This window comes from Acomys minous, assembly GCF_964271855.1.
Source record: "Acomys minous genome assembly, chromosome: 15".
Lineage (NCBI taxonomy): Eukaryota > Metazoa > Chordata > Mammalia > Rodentia > Muridae > Acomys > Acomys minous.
In genome coordinates, this window is record NC_140497.1 from 34,135,340 (window position 1) to 34,155,367 (window position 20,028).

General features: G+C 39.4%; 1 protein-coding gene across 17 annotated transcripts in view; it reads left to right on the forward strand.

Annotated features, from left to right (window-relative positions):
• SORBS2 (sorbin and SH3 domain containing 2) overlaps positions 1-20,028 on the forward strand; it is a 203,954-nt gene that overhangs the window by 30,350 nt on the left and 153,576 nt on the right. The gene's annotated exons all lie outside the window — the stretch shown is intronic.

A 20,028-nucleotide genomic window follows, 5' to 3' on the forward strand; every position in this document is an offset into this window, starting at 1 on the left:
TAACCTCAAACATACCATTTACTTTGATTGTGAGTATGCACTATGTTGGGGGGGGGGGAAGACTTTTCTTTTTTATGGCTTAATGCTTTGATAGCAATTCCTTAAGATAATTTACTGGCTTGGGTTTTGCTTTAGACTTTATTTATAAAGGAACCTTTAATTTTCAAAAGAAAATTTGTTTTCTGGCCAAGTTCTTTTACTATGTTTACTTTCTAACACAGTGATTCTCAACCTTCCTAATGCTGTGACACTCCAACACAGTCCCTCATGCTGTGGTGACCCCCAAGCATAAGATCATTCCCACCGCTACTTTATAACTGTAATTTTACTACTGTTGTGGATCATAATGTAAATATCCAAAGGGATCATAACCCACAGGTTGAGAACCACTGATGTAACTACTCAAGATGTCTAAACACAAATAGCAAAGATAGTTCTCAGGACCAATTCTGCCCATCCCTACCTGAGTGTCCTGCTTCCCAAATTACCATGTGCCTTGGGGCCTATTTGTTTTGTTTTTGTTTTTTTTAACATGAGTACTGAACTCCTTGGCATTTCAAGATGCTTTTTACCAAAAGAGTTTTGGTTTAAAAAAAAAAAAGCAAACAAACAAAAACCATATTTTTAAATGGCATATTTATCTTTTTGAGTAACAAAGCAAATACTAAAAAAAAAAAAAAAAAAGGCAGGGGGCAAAAAAAGGAAAAGTAAAATAAACTAAACAAATCTTATTAACTAAGAGTTTTTTTTAAACTTCTTTGATGTGTGGATGTACAGCATGAAGTATTTAACAAAGCAAAAGGTACTTTCTAGAATGGACAAAATATTACACGTTTGCTACTCATTAATCAGTTTTAAATATTGTGTTTACATTCAAAGCCTCGTACATATTATTGCCCTTGTTTCCTCCTCTTTTCTTCCCTACTTCAAGCATTGAGTATTTTCAAAGCCCCCTGTCAGCTACTGTTCTGGGTTTCCCCTGGTAATATTGTCGCTGTTTTGTTCAAGGCCAGGAGCCTAATCCAGCCAGGAAGGCTGTGAGGTCCCAGACTGTGCCTCTCCAGAGCCGACACAGTCTGCTCTGTGAGCCTTGTAAAGGAAGAAAACCAATGGCTACCAGAGAGACCCTGAAGCAGGCAGGGGCAGTAGCCCAGGAACGTTCTTCCTCAAGTAGGAGCACACGGAGTTCCCTTCTCTTGGATGTGGATTAGAGTAGGAAAGGGCTGAGGAGGCGTCACTATCCATGCCTTTTCCTTTGCCTCTTGGACTCTGCATCATGAAGAACATATCAGTCGTCTTATTTCTGAGAACAGTCGATCTTTGAGTCCCCCTGTTACTTTGAACAAAAGCCTCCTGGCTTCCAAGGATCTCTGAGGATCAGAAATGGTCCCTGTGAGCACTGAGAAGGCTTGGTGACAGGTGCTTCTAGAGCCAGGTGTAGTGTTGTTGGTGTAGACACGAAATCAAAAACACAGGAAGGAATAAGTTTGTGAGACGGTAGCCTGCAATGTTATCCCAATGAGCCAGCTGTCCAGTGTCCTGTTTGTCCCTCCTTACCCATGCCCCTCTGTTTTAACTGCACTTTGAAACATTGGATTGTTTGGATGTGAAACTCAAGGAGAAACCTAGCTGAGGCCACCCGGTTTCACATGGGCTCCATGTGAAAGAGGCATTCTACCCAGCCTTGCTCGAAACTCAGCCCATGTTTTGCCAAAAGTTTCCTGAGTGTCAGCAAGCGTGGATTGGAAACCTAATCCGAGGCCAGGTGACTTTTGGTGACTTTAGAGGCTTTGTTGAATAAGAACAGAAGCTGTCAAACAAGGACACTTCTTATTTCCATGACCTCTACTATCATTTCATGTGTATAAACATTTCTCTCTATTTATTCTATGGTGTTTTAAGGACAAGTTGAAGTCTAACGTGAGTTTCTGGAGATGTGGTGTCTAAGCATCGGCAAACAGAAGCCTGCATTTTAAATTCCAGCGTGGGTTGAAACACAGTGGTGTGAACATGCTGGTATAATTCAGCCAAAGGCAGGAAGTCCCAAGAGAGCTATGGAATGCCTTTCTTTGCTTAAATATACCCCTGTGCTTAGGAAGAACAAACAGTAACATTTTGTCCGGGTCTGTCCTTTTGACAGTGTGCCTTTTGTTCACTTTCCAAAGGTGGTGTCAAATATATTGGTGGAAAAAATAATAAACTTCCCCAGGTTCCCTCCCCCCAACTGATATCCTCCTAGTGAACATTGTAAGCATTGAGACGTTGTGCTGCTGTTGCTTGTAATGGACACTGGGACTAAAGGGGTGGTTGGCTAAGTCAGCTTCTTTCAGAACAGCTCAGAGACGCAGAGATATTGTGTTTGTGAACAGGTTCATGGGACCTGGTTGTCAAAGTGTGTGTGTGTGTGTGTGTGTGTGTGTGTGTGTGTATACATACATGCTGTGCAGTTGTGGGTATGTGTAGGGATACTGTAGGGAGGAGAGAGAGCAATAGCTTTGTAAGTTTCTTCAGCAAATCTGTGACCTCAGAAACAAGTGACCAAGGACAGGATCTGAAAACATTCCTTTGTTGACCATATAAATTTTGTTGGCTGGTTGTCTTTTGGTATTATTCCTCTCATTAAAAGCACCAAGTGATAGGATTCCAGAGATGGTAAATAATCTCCAATGAAAACAGGACCAGTTTTGCTTTCTCAGAAAAATGGGAATAGGGCTTCCTCAAGACCCAGCTATTCCACTCCTTGGAATATACCCAGAGGATGCACTACCACACAACAGGGACATATGCTCAACCGTGTTCATAGCTGCCTTATTCATAACAGCCAGAACTTGGAAACAACCTACGTGTCCCTCAATAGAAGAATGGATAAAGAAACTGTGGTACATTTACACTATGGAATACTATTCAGCTATTAAAAACAAGGAATTTCCAAAATTTGTGGACAAATGGATTGAACTAGAAATTGTCATAATGAGTGAGTTCATACAGAAGCAAAAAGAGCTAAATGGTATATACTCACTTATATCGAGACACTAGTCCAAGGTGTACGTCCCCATGAAAAACTGTACCTACCAGGATAGTGGGTAAGAGGGGAGGACATCCTATTGAAACTTTAGGTGTGAGAAGCCTGGGAGAAAGAGGAAATAGAAGGATCCAGCGGGTCCTGGAAAACTACAGGCGAGTCTGGGCCCTGGGGTCCTCCGCAAACTGTGGCAACAGCCAAGGAAAAAATAGGCAGTAAACCTTGAACCCCTACCCGGACTAGCCGATGGACATTCTCCACTGTTGAGTGGAGAAGGAGATCTAACTTTCACACAAACTCTGGTGCCCCATATTTGAACATGTCCCTTGGATGGAGATGCCTGGTGGCACTCAGAGGAAAGATAATAGGTCACCAAGGAGAGACTTGATACCATATGAGCATATTCAGGAGGAGGAGGTCCCCCTCAGACACAGACTTAGGGGAGGGGAGGGGAGTAGGGGGGAAGTGGGAGGAAGGGAGGAATGGGAGGATACATGGGATGGGCTAACAACTGAGATGTAATATGAATAAATTAATAAAAAAAAAAAGAAAACAGGACCAGTTTGAAAGGTCACAAACTTGTAGAACCTCCATGGATCAGTCTCAGGAAAGTCACCATGACTCTGAGGCCATTTTAAGACCCGAAGCCACCCAGGAAACTAAGATTCAACTTGACATTTTCTTAATTGGACAGTGTGTACCCAATCTGAAGACATTTCAGAGAAATGAATCGGTGACCTCAATAAAGATTTAGTTAGAATACATTGAATGATGTTTATGGATACAAACTCATAATGAGATGAAATTCCAGACATTTTCTTTCTTTCTAGAAACCTTACAATCAGCTTTAAATTTAACGGGTTGTACTTTTTTTAAGGGATGAAGTTTGTATTTTGTAGATGACTTGCAATGTGGCTATTTGGCTCCACACTACATAAAGCATTATATGTCAGCAACAACAAAATGTGGGGTTAATATATGTAGGAGCTCCTTCAGCGCTGGCTTCACTGTTCTTGGTGTGAGCTTTATTGTCATACAACAATTGATTGGTCCCAAATTAGCAAGAAGAAAGTGCTCAAATCCAGGCCTAGAGAAAATAACAAAAAGCAGCTCAGACTCACTCTACTAAGGAAAGCATCATTAAGTGCATGTTGGCGTAGAAGTTTAATCTCTCAAGCAGTTCTATCATCCATAATATTTCTGAGGAAAAGAGCAAAGATATCACACCAAAAACGAATGCCAAGCTTACATATATGCTTCTCCAGATCAGTAAAAGACTGTCTCACAAATGGCTTCAATCACCATTCAAGAATGCAAATATCTCTGATTCAAAAATCATTTTGTACTTAATTTAGTACCAGAAATAAATGAGCCATTTTGTACACACACACACTCCATATATATATATATATATATATATATATATATATATATATATATATATATATATGGTATATTACAATAGCCTAAATTTATATAGAATGCATTTTTTTTCTTTAAAAAACAAAAACAATAGTGTGGCTCAGATCAGGTCAAGATCAGAGTGTCCTTCCTAATATATCAAAGAGGATTATTTGTAACAGCACAGATAATGCATTCCTCTTCAGAAAAGCCATCAATTTCAACCAAATAAGGATATTTGAAATAAGCAATATTTTGTAAGCAGTACAGAGAGCTAAGCATATAAGTCAATGATAGCTCGCTTGCCAAGTATGCATGTTACCCTGAGTTGAGTTTGTTCCTCAGGAACAACACAGAAGAAGGAGGGGGAGGAGGAATCAAAAACTACTTTAATCGTTACAATAACCACACACGCCCTACAGTCATCCTGGAGTCTGCTCTTCTCTCTAAGATGGTCTTTCACACTGATGTGCACATTCCTTGTTGCCAGGCAGGGGTTACTGTGAGGGTACAATGGGTCCGCCCATTGCCACTCTCATCCCTAAGCTTTCTCCTGAGGTTATCATGGAGTGAGACCTGGGAACGATCCTCTCAGTCAGTCCTATACTCACTGGGAAGTGCAGGCCCACTGGTCTACCACCTAGGGTTACAGAGCAAAAGGACCAGACTGGAGGAGAAAGTAGACTGCTCTCTCTCCCCTGAACTTGGCAGAGGACACCCCTTAGTCTCCAAGTCTTACCTTGTTCTTTTTCCCGTTTCTCCCAAGACCTTCTTCTTATGTTCGCCTCTGTCTTGCTAAGAGAAATAGTTATCTCTGGCAAACTTGACACTTTTGAATGGCTAACAGAGAGGAGAGGATGGAAGATCCACATAAATTACAGAATTAGCCAACAGCCCCTGAGCTAGGAGATGGGTGTGGGCCTCACAGAACACCTGTGTTTTATAACTGTTGGCTGATTCCCACCAAAATGCAAACAGACTGAGCAAGATTTCCATTTATATTTTTCCACGAAACCTTTTATTCTAGATCAATTTTATACTTATAGAAAAAAACATGAAAACAAGTAATGCCCCTTGCTCATCAGTAAAACATAATCTATAAATGGTAATTAATAAACTTCATCGATGACATTAGTATAACTAAAGCCTGTGCTTTCTCCTTCATTCTACCCAATGACCTTCTGTCCTGGGATCCTTTCCAGATTATCGTATTACATTAAGTCTTTCCTACTTAGGCTCCTCTTAGCTATGCGAATTTCTTTCCTTGCTTTTGAGAGCCATGACAGTTTTGGAAATACTTGTCAGGTATTTTGTAAACCGTCCTATTGAAATTTGTTATATATTTTTTCTTCTTCTTCTCATAACTAAACTGGGTTCACTGCCCTGGGAGAGGGAAACCTCAGAGCAAGTGCTGGTCTTATCAGGTCACATGGGTGCATAGTATCAACAGGATATTTGGCTGCTAACAGTGTCTTTGACCACCTGGCTGAGGCAGCACTCAATAAGTTTCTTTCGTATAAAGATGCCTTCTATCCCCGTTTCATATTGTACTGTTTTAGCTTTTTTCCCTCCAACATTGTTGTGATATAATACAGGATAGAAAAAACACTTCCAGGAGAAAAGGTTTATCTTGCCTCATAGTTCCAGTGGATACAGTCTGTCATGGGAGCAGGGCAAGGCTAGGGACATTTAGCCATTTGGTGATCAGTCCAGGAAGCAGAGAACCAGACCTGAACCACATGGGATCAACCCTCCAAAGGCTCATGTTACCGTGTAGGCTCCGCATCCCAAAGTCTGACTTTCTTCTACAGTGAATAGTTGTTGCTCTACGCCATCAGTTTAAATCTACGTCATTTATTCATGCCATCATGAACATATGGACATTTGTTCTATGTACTGCTTAATATTAACATCTAAATATTAATAAGTGAGATCAAAAATCACCCAACAGACAAACCTACCCTAAATGCAGATAGCACCATGCCGTGGGCTGGGATCCCAGACTACATAAAAGGAGAAACCTAGCTAAGGCCTGGAATTCATCACTTTCTGCTTCCTGGCTCTGGATGCAATGCAGCCTCCTCCTTCTTCTCCTCCTCCTCCTCCTCTTCTGGCTACTACATCTTCCTGCCATGATGAGCTATATCACTTCTGCTCTCTAGGCTGCTTTTGTCAGGCATGTTGTCACAGAACTAAGATAAGTAGTTTGTGCAGTTCACAGTTAATCCAAGGCTAACTTATGTTTTCTTCTCTCACCCTGTTCTCGTTTGGGCCTTGGTGGCTCTGTTGGTTGACACTGATGTCTCTTTGACCTATTCCTATCGATTTAAGTTTGTTTTTTTTTTCTGACTCTACAAAATGCTCCATACTCATTTGGTTTTGCTGATCCCCAAACCAACTATTTCCTCAGAGATCTCTGGTTACTTTTATTGAAGAATAGTATTAGTGAAACCCAGAGCACTCATTTTTATTTTTGAGGGAAATATTTATAAATTATAACCAGTTTTCACCTTTATATTACATAAAAAGGAGAATATAGGCAAAAGGGGAAAAATGCAATAGTTCATCAAAGGCACAAATCTACCTATTCTATCAAGAACCAAAGGCTATGAACAGATAGGCCAGCTGAAATGGTCTACCAGAACAGCAGAGAAGTGAGTTAATAACTCAGTGTAGTTTATATTTTAAAAGTTTACTCTTGTGTACAGACAATTTAGTAGTAGAAAGGACAAAATAGCAACACCCATGTCTGCCCCATTCCCAGGTTCATTTGCACCTGAAATTTAAGGGCAGTGACTGGATTTGACTTAATAGGGAAGTAGGTGTTCATGTACAAACAGCATGCAAGGACTTAGGGGGATACTCAGTAAGGAGTGTGAGGAACTGAGTTCAGATCCCAACTACCCACATAAGCGCCTGCCTGTCCACCCAATGCTCTGGAGACAGAGAAAGGGCACCTAGGGTGAGTTAGTCAGCAAGATTAGATGACTCACCGATCTCCAGTTCAACAAGAGATCCTTTCAGTATATGAGGTGGAGAGCAATACAGAAAGACACGAGATGAAAAATCTCTCTGTCTGTCTCTCTGTGTCTCTCTGTCTCTGTCTCTGTCTCTGTTTCTCTCTCTCTCTCTCATACACACACACAAATATACACACACACACACACACACACACACACACACACACACACAAACACATGAAAAGACATGTGACCACACATGAATACATATACACACCGTCATGCCACATGTACACAAATGTGGGGGAGTTATGGAGCATACTTTTGTTTTTGTTTGTTTTTTTTTAAGCACTGCACTTTGGTTATTTTAACCCATTGAAAATATTGTTCCAAATACAACTTCTAGCTGCTTTAATTGCTCTTGACAGGCATTCAGCTCAGTGGGACTTTATTCATTCCGATTTGCAAACCTGAGAAGGTTGCTGGCTTAGAATTTTGCCATAAGTGATACTCCCTGTGGTTTGGTTTTGTTTGAATTGATCTTTCAGATGTTTAATTTTGAAAACTTATAAGAATGTTGGAAAAGTTATATGAGGAGAAGTTATATGAAGTTGTATATTATCAGAACTCAATGACCATAGAATCAAATAGTTTCCAAATCTAGACTTTTCACTTTTTAAATTTAGTTTTATGTACTACAATTGTGTGTGTGATGGGTAGGGAGGCATGCATGCGCAACACACGCATGCGCGCACACACACAGGCAGACCCACGCATGGCATATGTGTAGAGGACAAAGACAACTCGCTGGAGTCAGGTCCCTTCCACTTTATTGAGGCACCATCTCTCTTGTATCTGCGGCTCTATTTACTCCAAACTAGCCTGCCCATGAATTACTGGGATAGTTTCAGGGTTTCTACCTCCCATCTCACCATAGGTGTGCGGAAATTACAAGTGTGAGCCATTCATCCAGTTTTGTGGGTTTCAGGGAACTGGTGTTATCAAACTTACATGGCAAATGACTTTAACCCTCTGAGGCAGGACACCAGGCCTCCAAATATAGTTTTATCTATATATCAAAAACATTTTCTAGCTCATAATCATACCTATAGGTATTCCTGGGTTGTATGTGTGCATACACATTTGTGTGTGATTAAGTGGATAGCTCTGATACCAACATATCCTCTACCACTGAGCCATATCCACTAGGTCCCCCGATTTTAATTGTTAAATACCATGTCTAAGTATAGGAAGCCATCAGAAAACAAATGTTGTTTTGTAAAGGTGCCGTTGGACTAGAAGCCACACTGTGTACCAACAGAGCCCAGTGTTGGAAGGTACAGCCTGGCATCTGCAGTTCACTCAAGACCATGTCCGTGAATACCTGAACTGTCAGCTCAAGGTAGTAAAGTATTGCAAATGGGACTGGTGGCTGCTCAGGGAACGCCTGGTTTCTAAAGTGGGACATGGCCTTTGTAACACACCTATTTAATGAGACACAAATAGGGTTCAAAATATTACCCCTTTGTCACAGAGTCTGAGGAAGAAAACTAAAATTAAACTGCTGACATTTTATTTTTATCTATTTTGATTTTTTTTTTTTAATTTTGTTTTTCAAGACAGGTTTTCTCTGTGTACCCTTGGCTGTCCTGGACTCCCTTTGTCCATGCTGGCCTCGAACTCACAGAGATCCTCCTGCATCTAACTCCCCGAGTGCTGGGATTACAGGTGTGTGCCACTGTGCCCAGCTTATTATGATTATTTTCATTCTAGGCAAAGTAAGTCCTAAATTTCAAAGGAAAAAAAGTTTCCAGGCTTTAATACTGAGATCAGTAAACTATTTGGCCTTAAAAAAAAAAACAATAAAACAATGAAAAATAACCAAGTGAGCAATACTTTGAGAAGAATGAAAGTTACCTTTAAAAGTTTGGGGGTTATTTGTTTATTGTGTGTGTATGTGTGTTCACATATGCATGTGTGTATGTGTCGGTGCCTATGTATGTAGAAACCAAAAATCAACCAGTGATGGCATTCCTCATGAGTCATTTGCATTGTTCTTTGAGATAAAGGCTCTCACTAGGACCTGGGCCTCCAGATCTGGCTAAGACTGGCTGGTGAGCAAGCTCCAGGCATCTTCTTGTCTGTGCCTTTCATCCACGCCAGGCTTTTTACGTCGGTCCTGATCCAGCACAGGACCTCATGCCTGTGCGGCAAGCTATTTGCTGATGGAGCCGTCTCTCCATCTCTTAAATTTTTTTGTTTTATTTTCTGATAGCTGTTTATGTATAAAATGTATCACCATTTATCCTAGCTTAGAGCAACACCATGAATGTATTTCACATCATGGGTTTTTGTTTACAGTTGGCACTCACTCTCTTTGTCTTGTGTGGCAAGCTCCCTCACCAGATGACCATAGCTTATGAAATCTTGAGGCTAAAACAAAGTGATTATTGTTTTGCTAAGGTGAGAGGACTTGACGGTGGTGAGATATTTTTCTCATAACATTTTATATAGTTCTGTTGTAAAACATCAAAAGAAGACTACCTGTCATTTATGTCTACACATATCCTTATGTATACAAAATATCCTTTTTCTAATTAATATTCTCAGTGGATAAGGACATCTGCATCATAGAACACACTACACAACAGACTTTTTCATACTATTAATGGCTAAAAATTGAGAACATTTAGCACTCAGTTGTACATACCAATTTAAGAATGGCCTTACATATAAAGAATGAACTAATAATTTATTAATAATTTAGTATTTTATTAATAAGTTATAGTTATCTGTAGTTCTAAGTAACCACAGAAAACTATTTTAATGTCTTAAGCAATTTTAAGCTCACTGAATGAAATACTATGGCACTTCAGTAACATTTTAGTTGTTTAGTTATTTTTTTTGTCATCTTCTTTGATGGAAATCTTACAGAGTTTATGATCTAAAACTTTATACTCTGACTGTAGAAAGATCTCAATTCATATATATAAAGTTATTAAAACCTATTATAACCTTTTAAGACTAACAACTATATATTAAGGCATAGGGAAGAATCACTTTAATTTAAAAAGTGATATCTGTTAGAAATATACATCAAACATAGAATAAAGAAAATTATAAATTATTCAGTAACAAATTTCTGCAATGGATGCCATTCGAGAGAGATTATGATTGGATATTGAACTTTAATTAAATTAATAGTGTCCTATGTCTTAAAATCAGTATAGATATAGGCATATTTTGTTTTATTATTCTTTTATATATTTAATATTTAAATAAAAAGGTAAAAAACCTTTTCCCTGTATGTTATTTCTTTAAATTTGAGATATGGCCTAAATGCAGAACCAATTTAAAGGATATTTCTCAGGTGTGAGATAATATCATTTTATTTTTATTTAAAACATCCCAAATGTTCTGAAATTTTACAAAGACTAAATGACACAACAGATGGCATAATATTTAGCCTGCATTTCTATACTTTTATCTGGAGTGCAAAATATCCATAGATTGTAAATTTGAGGTTAAAATGGGTTAGTTATATAGCAGGCAGATAGCTTTGAAAACCCTGTGTTCAAGATTAGTTGTGCAGCTTGTATTTTCCTCAAATAGTTTTGTTATAAGTGTAGTATTTATTCTATAGTAATGAAATAATGATCCATGAGACTTGATGATAAGAACTGAACCTGGCAGTGAACAAGTATAATTATCTTCATTCTTTTATAATAATGAAATGAAATGGATAGATTCTTGTTTTAAGAGAACTCATACTATAAATGTCTTAAGAATGATGAGAAAGCCATATATATATGATTTGCCTGCCACAAATCTGTAGAAAACAATGGAATGGCTCTATATATACAAACATACCATGTATATTATACAAAATGTTTTAAACAAAGACTTCACATTGTAATTTAACATATTTCTTATCATTTAATTTATTCACCATAATGTAAACACAGCTGTTCATTAACATTTATATCCAACACTTCTAGTTAGGATTGGGTGGAAGTGATACATTTTCATCATAACTATTTGGCAATAATAAATGATTATGTTTGAAGTCCTTTGTTTCCATTTTTTCTATTTTTTTTTAATCCATAGAGCCATTCCTATAGGACAAAGTGGTAAAAAACTGGTAGACATGGAGATCTTTTTAAAAGAAATTTCACAAATAATGCATAATACTGATTTTTTAAAAAATCTTTTACAGCTAATTTATATGTAGTCTGAAAATCTAGTGTAATCCTAACACAATCTTAATCATTAAATAGAAATCATTCTAGTTTTATTTCTGTCATTGTGATAGTAATGCATCTCAGAGAAGAAGGGATTTAATTCAGCTCACAGTTCTAGGATACATTCCATCACATCAGGGAAGTCAAAGTGGCAGGGACTTCAATCAGCTTCTCACATCACACCCACAATCCAGAGCGTGGAGAACTGCGTGCGTGCATGGTTATTTGCTTGCTTGTGCTCAGCTTGATTTCTCCCACCCTTACACAGTCCGTGACCCTTTGCATAGGGAATGGTACCTCTCACAGTGGACGAAGTTTTCCTGTACTGGTTAATTTAATTAAGACCATCTCTCATAAACATGCCCAAAGGCCAACACAATATCGATAAATCTCCCACTGAGACTCTTCCTAAATTGTATCAAGTTATCGTCTCAACAATAAAATCTGTTTTCAATTTTTCTGGTTTTGGTGTAGAGAAGAGAAAGTTTCATCTTTGACCTCGGAGCACTTTGTTTTGTCTTGCCTTGTTACTATAGAGCGCTGAGTATGAGCCTTAAATTGGTAGAAGGCAGATCAACAGGATTGGATACTTAGTACAAGCTTTATGTGGCCATAGATGCCTCCTTTGGGAAGTGAAGGCCCCAAAAACATTGTTTCAATTGAGTACTTACAAAATCATGCAAAAATAAAATAGTAAATTGTAAAACTGTAACAAAGCAAATGGCCCTGGGCTAGGGTGGTTAGCTAGGTGAGGTGTCTCTGAAGGAAAGGACTGGGCTAAGAAGGCATTTTGCACAGATTCCCGTGACCTAACTTCCAGTCCTTAGCAAGAAGGGGATTGTCTTGTGAGAATCCCATAGTGCTCTTATTTTTTATTTGTTTTTGTTTGCGTGCTTGCTTTCCTTTTATTGCAAATAGTTTGGTCTCACATGCTATGTCCTGGTTGCAGTTTCCCCTCCTTCTGCTCCTCCCATCTCATCCCTCTTCCCCTCCCATCCAGATCCACTCCCTTTCTATCTCTCAATAGGAAATATAGTAAGATTTAAAAAAACATGGGAACACATTAGAATTGGACAAACAGAGGCAAAAGAACTCAAGAGAAGGTACAAGAAAAAGAGACACACTCATTCATACACTCAGAAATCTCATCAAAACCTTAAACCGGAAGCCATAATATATACTCAGAGGACCTGTAGGGTAAAAAGAGGGAATAAAAAAGTATATAAATAAATTAAAAATAAAAGACAATGGAATAACTTATAAAAGAGAAAGATCCCCGACACAACATTATGAGATGTGGAACCCTGAGTTCATTGTTTAACTGGCCATCCACTGTTGGGCATGCATCCTACCCTTAAGCGTAGTTTCTTTCCCCACTGAGACTCCCTTGAAGAATACTAAATTTTCATTTGCAAGTAGTTATCCATTGGAGGTTGCTTCTGAGATAGAGATGGAGACATATGTCCCCTTCCCTTTTCAGCTCTAGGACCCCAACTGATGCAGACCCCCTGGGCCCTGTGCATGCTGCCTCAGTCTCTGTAAGTTCATATTTGCACTGATCCTGTATTGTAGGGTATGTTCTGGATAGTTTTGTCAACTTGTCACAGGTAGAGTTATCTAAAAGGAGGTTAACCTCAGTTGAGAAAAAGCCTCCATAAGATCCATGGGGGAGGGCCCAACCCATTGTGAGTGGTGCCATCCCTGGGCTGGTGGTCCTGGGTTCTATGAAAATGGAGGCTGAGCAGGTCATGGAGAGCAAGGCGGTAAACGGCACCCCCTCAATGACCTCTTTGCCAGTTTCTGCTTCCAGGTTTCTACTCTGTTTGAGTTCCTGTCCTGCCTTTCTTCAATGATGATCGGTAATATGGAAGAATAAACCAAATAGACCCTTTCCTCCCCAAATTGCTTTAGCCATGCTTTTCCATCACAGCAAATGGGAATTCTAACTCGGATAAAGGGACTTGTTTTCTTGGTGTCCTTCATCTCCTCTGGCTGTTATGCTCTTTTTGCCTCCTCTTGTGAGACGGTCCCTGAGCCCTGTGGAGAGGGATTTGATGGAGATCTGCCATTTAGGTATAAATGGTCCAAGGATTCTCACTCCCTGAATGTCTGGCTATGGGTCTCTGTGTTTGCTCCGGTCTGCGGCAGAAGGAAACTTCTCTAATGTTGGCTGAGTAAGGCACATCCCACTATGAATATAGCAGAATGTCATTGGGAGTCATTTTATTGCTATTTAAAAAAGATTTTTAGAACAGTGGTATTTAGTTTTACTCTAGGTCCCTAGGATGTCTAGTCTCCGGCTCTTAGTTACCCAAGAAGTGTTGGTCTGGGTTCCATCTCAGGGAGTGGACCTTCAGTCAAACCAAATACTGGGTGGTTACTCCCACGAGCTTTGTGGCACCCTTGCGCTAGCTTATCTTACAGGCAGGACACCATTGTAGATCAAAGGGCTTGCGGCTTCGTTGGTGTTTACGTTCCTCTTTGGTAGCGAGCAGAGTACTTCCTTTCCTGAAGCAAAGCCACCAGCATGTGTGGGTGGAGGCTCTATGGAGGCACAGCTCAACCTCTCTATAGTCAATGGGTTGAGTAGGTGTTGTCTTCAGCAATGGGGTCTTTCTGTCAGTTTATGGAGAACAACCTATACAGCCTTGGCAGCAGCCTGGGTTATTCGGGAATTCCCATAGCGCCTCTACGGCCAACAACTCAATTAGAAGTAACCCAATTCCAGTACTGGAAACTTCATTTGGTGGCAAGAGATTGCCACTGTGGCTCTGTCTCCCCCGCCCCCCTTTATTTGGCAGTTTCACGTCGATTCCCGTGCTAACGATGTTCTGTTCAGAAAGTCTTTTCCTGTGCCAATGACTTCAAACATATGCCCCACTTTTTCTCTTATCAGGTCAGTGCATCTAGCTTTATGTTGAGCTCTTTGGTCCACTTGGAGTTGAATTTTTACAGGGCAATAAGTATGCGTTTATTTGGATTCTTTTACATGCAGCCATCTCATTTTAGCAGCACCATTTGTTGAAGGTGATGTGTCCCCCTCCCCCTCCCCCGCTGTCCCCAGGTTGCATTTCTAGATTATTAAAAAAAAAAACAAACAAAACCAAGTCCCCACAGTCATGTAGACTTATGTCTGTGTCTTCAGTTTGATTCCCTTGACCAATGTGCCTGTTCTTGTGCCAATACCGTGCTGTTTTTTTTTTTTTTTTTTTTTTTTTTTATTACTCTAGCTCTGCACTATGGCTTGAAGTTAGGAGTGGTGATACCTCTAGTGGTTCTTTTATTATTCATGGTTGTTTCAGCTAACCTGAATTTTTTTTGTGTTTCCATATGAGACTGAACTTTGTCCTTTCGAGATCTGAGGATTGTGCTGGAACTTTGATGGAGATTGCCCCGAACGTGTAGACTGCTTTGGCGAGCTTCCAGTCTTCTGATAGCTTCTTCAGTTCCTTTCTTCAATGACTTGAAGTTGGTTTTTTTTTTAATCATACAACTTTTTTTTTTACTTCCCTCCCTAGAGTTACCCCAAGATAATTTTATATTATTTAAGGTTATTGTTGTGAAAGGGGTTGTTTCCCTGATTTCTTTCTCAGGCAGTTTGCCGTCTGTATAGAGAAGGGCTGCTGATTTTTGTGAGTTAATTTTATATCCAGTTACTTTGCTGGAAGGGTTTATCAGCTCTAGGAGTTTCCTGGTGGAGTCTGTAGGGTCACTTATCACATCATCTGCAAATAAAGATACTTTGCTTTTAAGAAATAAAAGGAAGGTCAGAGTGACTTTACATCCGCCATTGTTCAAAAACAGTGGGCCAGAGGGGCATAGTTTGAGCCAACATGTTCTTAATTCCCCTATAGGCAAAGCTCATGAAGTTTATTAAAAATATTTTTAAAATAAACAAAAAGCCACATGAGAAATCATAGTTCCAATAAAAATGAAGAGTAACTGAATTGCCTTATGCCTTGGCCATTAATGCTGAGAAACCCACTTTGGGAGTAGGTGTGAGGGAAAGACTTGTGGGTCACTGGCATTGGACACTGGAAGCATCTGCCCTTCACTGGAATCTTTTCTCTTGCTTTCTGTGTTGCTGGAGCTCCTGGTTTCCCTCCAGGGTCTGATTCCAGCATCTGCATCCCACTCTCAGGTGTGTCTTTCTTTGCCCAACCCGAAAGCTACTTCAGTATTCCCCTTACCTTAGTTACAAGGCTCTTGAAGCTCTCTTAGCTAGTATTTCCTAGTGGTACCCTGACTACTCTTTGCATCTTTTACCACCTCCTATTAGCCTAAACTCTTGCAATTGCAGTATCTGGTAAAAAAAAAATATAGATGATCTTTGCATATACAGGTCCATCTACCAAATTCTCCTGTTTTATAGACACTCCTCCAAAAATGGCCCTATGGAGCCACAAAGGTGCATCATGTTTAAGCATAAATAACCCCATGTTTTCCAAGGGGAAAGGAGGAGCTGGCAACACTTCCCAGCTCCTTCATAAGGGAAGGGTGTGGCTCAGTGTGCTTTGCTTGGGACACAGAGCCAATGCCAGCTCTGCTGCTTGTTTCAGAGAACCCCTTCCCCCAGACTCTCCCATGACAGCAGTAACAATCTTCCCAAATCATTTGTTTTGTTGGTAACTGCCAAGTGCTCTTGTGGTAGCTGTAGGACAAGGATAACGCCTTGACTTGATAAAAATTGATCTATTAAAACCACAAAATCTATATGATTCATATATAGTAGGAAATATTCATATAGAATATTAATAAACAAATCACCAAAGCACCTAAAGATCCTTATGATTCTCATTTCATTCAATGAGAATATTGCTTAAAGCACCAAAAAGCAGTTATATGTGGATACTTATAACACTACTTAGTTTTGCTAGCAAACTTTTAGTTTCTGTTCTTTCTGATTCATGTAAAAGAGATCACGTGTGTGTGTGTGTATGTGTATGTAAAAGAGATCACGTGTGTGTGTGTGTGTGTGTGTGTGTGTGTGTGTGTGTGCGCGTGCGTGCATTCAGACCTGAAGCCAACCTGCATGTCCTTTCTCAGCAATATCTATTTTCTTTCTTGAAGAGGGTCTTTCACTGTTCTGGAACTCACCTATTAAATGAGTCATCTAATCTGGACAGCAACTATGCTCTTGGGATCTGTCTGTCTCTATCTCCCAGTGCTGGGATATAAAAGTGGGTGCCGCCATGCCTAAAAATTTTACATTGGTTCTGAGGAACGAACTCAGGTCTTCATGTGTGATGGACTTTGGTACCTCCCAGGCCTTTAAGGTAATTCTTCTTAAATTAATATGCATACCATTGTGTTAAGCACATGAAGCCATAACATCCATGACACAAGGAACAAATGTGGTCACTTACTCCTAAAATCCCAGTACCTGGAAGGCTACAATGGAAGAAGATTGTGAGTTTAAGGCCAGCCTGGGCTACATTATGATATTTATATCCTACAAAAGAGGTAAGGATGGAGACATATTCTAGGATAGCATAAAGTTCCCAGTCTTCAAATTATTACCATAAAGTATATATAATCTCATGTAATATGAACAATGACTAATAAGTATCAGATTTCTAGATCTTTCAACACTTACTGTGTCATTGGTCTTTATGTTATTTAATTAGCAATCACTTGTGGACCATCCCCTTTGTTTTCTCCCTGGGGTTCTGTGACAATTGCTGGAGCCTTAGAGCTTACAGTGCTGAGGGGGCCCATTTATCCAAATCTCATCACGCTAGTGAGCATGAGATCAAAGTTGTAACAGAGCAATGGAAGGAAGACATGGGAAACTGCAAGAGCTGAATCTATAAGCGCTGGAAGTAAATGACAGAAAAAAAGAGGGTTCCGTATTTGAATTGAGTGAATTTATTAAGAAGGTTGACTACTAAGTTTAAAAACCAGTTGAGGGGCTGAGGATGTGGGTAAGTTGAGAGAGAGCTTCACTAATGTATACAATTCCCTGGGATCAATCCCCATCACCACCTTTGTTTGATAAAATGGTGGCACACACCTATAATCTCGGCACCTGGGGCATAGAGACAGAAGAATCAGAAGTTCTAGGTCATCCTCAGCTATATACTGTGTTCAAGGCCAGGTTTGAGTACATGAGACACATCTAGAGCTCTCCCCTACCACTCCAAGAAAGTGGAGGCACTCCTGTATACTTAGAGGGCCCTTTGTCAACAACTGAGATGAAAGCTAAAGGAAATAGAGGTGTGAGTTCTACCAAAATAGATCAGGCGTTCTTCTGATCATCCAGGTGTTCTTCTAATCATCCAGGTGTTCCTCTGATCATCCAAGATTCCATTCTTGGAATACAGATATATATATATATATGATGGCCTTGGTTCTTTGGAGGGGAGGAATGTCTTAAAAGTGATAACAATTTTTATTAGTCTATATGACTCATCTGGATTTTTGTAAAGATACCGTTTTACTTGTTTCTATTTAAGTATCAGAGTATTGTTTCTACAGTGATCAGTGAGAGAAAAGTATATCTTTGAAGGAATGCTTCTTGAAGCTTTCAGTATTAATTTTCAAGATACGCGTCCAAAAAAAGTTAAGTCCAACAGAAGGATATTGAAACAAGATTTCTCAATGACTAAAAACATTACTGACTGAGGCTATGAACTTAGGCATTTTAACATATGCTTTGGTGTTTGCTTTGGTCATATGAGGAGTTAAAAGTGAAAGAAAATGTTTTGAAATACTTTTTAAGGAAATGCACAGTTGTAAAACATAAAAATTTTTATCTCTATAGTAGAACAACATAAATATCTCTCTCTCTCTCTCTCTCTCTCTCTCTCTCTCTCTCTCTCTCTCTCTCTCTCTCACTCACACACACACACACACACACACACACACACACACACACACACACACACCCCTCTGTGTGTTAATACTGCATTGGTGTTATATCTACTAATTTTTACTGTGCAATTGAAAGGAGCTAGCATTAGGAATGAAATATTTCTGCTTTTTTAGTATACTCAGATTACTCAGAATAAGGTCAGAAATTTTTCTGGCCCAGATACTGTCATTCATATTTCTGAAATAAACAAGAGAGCTAACTTATTTTAATGATGTCAGTGTTTTCAACTGAAAATATCTACGTGAAACTAGAGAGGGATTTGCTTTCTGCATTACACATTTTACCTTCTAGATCCTGTCATGAACGCTCATGTGGCAGGTGCCTGACACACTTCATGCTACTTTTTCAGCACTCAATATTGTTATAGCAAATGCTTGCTGGAGCTACCACAGTCCATGCAGACCTATTCTACAGACACGGGGTGCCTATATAGGCATTTTGGTAATTTTCTGAATAGTCTTTTCTCATATTTGGCTAAACCATGGAAAGTAATTTTAAAAAGTCATTTTTGATTCCTTGGAAACTAAACATAATACAGTATATGATCAACTCTTGATATGAGAGTTGAATGCAAATAATAGAACTATAGTAATGGTTTACTACTTACTTTTATAAAAAAAAATAACATTTAATCTCTGAATATTTATTGCTGAAAATAGCTTCTAAAGTAATCACCTAAAATACAATCAGACCTTGTTGAATGACTCTATTTTTCAAATATTTTTAAATTACAGTAAGAAAAAAAACCCTATCAGCCTCCAGGAAACTCATTTACTTCAGAGATTTAAGTCTTCTCTGCTTTACTCATTCATCATCAGGTGTTTTTAGGTGAACTGTTGAACCAATGTTCTCCCTACGCACAGCCATTAAGCGCACACACTGTACAGTCAGCCATCCAGCACAGCCCTCGGATGACACCTTCTTCCTCCATCACACGCACAAACTTCATTTTGTTTCCGTGTGTACTAAACAAAACACCTTACTTCCCTTACATATAAAAATGGGATTTAAGAGCCTGACTGTAAATGGAATTGTGAGAAGTAGAGGGAAAAAGAGCAGTCAGCCCTTAGAGACTGACGTAGGAGTGGCACTGTCTTTGTATAAAGCGGAAGTCACTGTGCCCTATTCTACATCACATTTTAAAGAAAGATGATCTTATCTTCCCCTCAGGCTTTTGACGCACCATGGGTATGCTTTAGTCCTAAACTTAGACATACTGTCGTCCTTGTCATTCATGAGAGGGCACAGTCATTCCCCCCACCCCACCCCCAACCCCACCCCCGCACATCCAGATTTGAGAACCAGCCAAGACCAAGTTCTGCTTGAGGACTTGGAACATAACAAAGAGGTACCCCAAGTGAAAGGCATCATTCCTAAAGTTTCCAAATGCCTAGTAACACTATCAATGATGAGGATCGTGGACAAAGGGCTCTAGAAGTTACCATGCAAAAATACTGAGTGTGGAATTTGGGCCTCCATATGCTTTTTGCGCTAAAAAAAAAAAAAAAAAAAAAAAAAAACAAAAACAAA